The sequence below is a fragment of the Calidris pugnax genome, unplaced genomic scaffold (assembly GCF_001431845.1).
Source record: "Calidris pugnax isolate Ruff unplaced genomic scaffold, ASM143184v1 scaffold407, whole genome shotgun sequence".
In the NCBI taxonomy this organism is placed as follows: domain Eukaryota; kingdom Metazoa; phylum Chordata; class Aves; order Charadriiformes; family Scolopacidae; genus Calidris; species Calidris pugnax.
Genome location: NW_015091179.1, coordinates 363,968 through 364,713, shown reverse-complemented (window position 1 = coordinate 364,713; position 746 = coordinate 363,968). Strand labels below are relative to the sequence as shown.

The 746-nt window shown below is 71.2% G+C and overlaps 1 protein-coding gene across 2 annotated transcripts in view; it reads left to right on the top strand.

Moving 5' to 3' along the window:
- The first annotated feature begins 532 nt into the window (after positions 1 to 532).
- Positions 533 to 746, top strand: part of LOC106898285 (semaphorin-3F-like) — a 23,570-nt gene continuing 23,356 nt past the window's right edge. Inside the window, exon 1 of one of the 2 annotated variants that reach the window (XM_014959439.1) lies at positions 533 to 559. The gene's annotated coding sequence lies outside the window, so the exon portion shown is untranslated. The remainder of the gene's footprint in view (positions 560 to 746) is intronic. The other variant, XM_014959440.1, reaches the window with a different exon arrangement.

The window sequence follows — 746 nt, the reverse complement described above, 5'->3', positions numbered from 1 at the left end:
CCCCCTCCCCCCTCCCCTCAACTTGCAGGTGGGGCGGGGAAGGGGGGGTGCCGGTGGCCGCGGTCCGGTGCTGGGATCCCTGCCCCGGGCTGGCAGCGCCACCAGGGGCTCTGCAGACCCCCACCGTCCCGACGCGCCTCGGAGCGGGGCAATACCGGGGGGACGGAGGGAGGGAGGGGAAGGGTCTCTGCCGGTGCCCCCACGCGTGGGAGCCCATACCGGGCAGGCGCGCCCCGGTCCTGCCGGGGGGGGGGAGCCGGTCCCCGGGGCAGGGTGCAGGCAGGGACGGAGGCTGGCAGGGAGCTCCCGTGGCGGCGGGCAGGGTGGGTGCCCCCAAAAGGGAGGGGGTGTTGAAGGAAGGGGGAGACACACATTTCCCCCCCCCTCCAGCACCGTGGAGCGGGTGCCGTGGGGCAGCCGAAACCCGCCCCGGTGGGACCCCCAACCCCGGCGGGGGCCGCGGAGCAGGGGACAGCGGGCTCTCCCGGGGGACAGACCAGCCGTGCCGGCGGTGCGAAGTTCTGCAAAGTTATTCCCCGGGTGCCAGAGGCCGCGGCGGGTAATTAGCGTTATTATTTTATTTTATCCCTTCCGTTTTTTGGGTGGTTTTTTTTTTCTTCTCCCCTTCCCGCCGGTGGCATCGCGGGTTCGGGCGCCCCGGGCAGGCTCCCCCCCTCGCGCTGCCCATCCTCCCTGCGTTTCTTTTTCCCTCCCAAAACGTTTCCTGCTCGCTCCTGAGGCCGCGG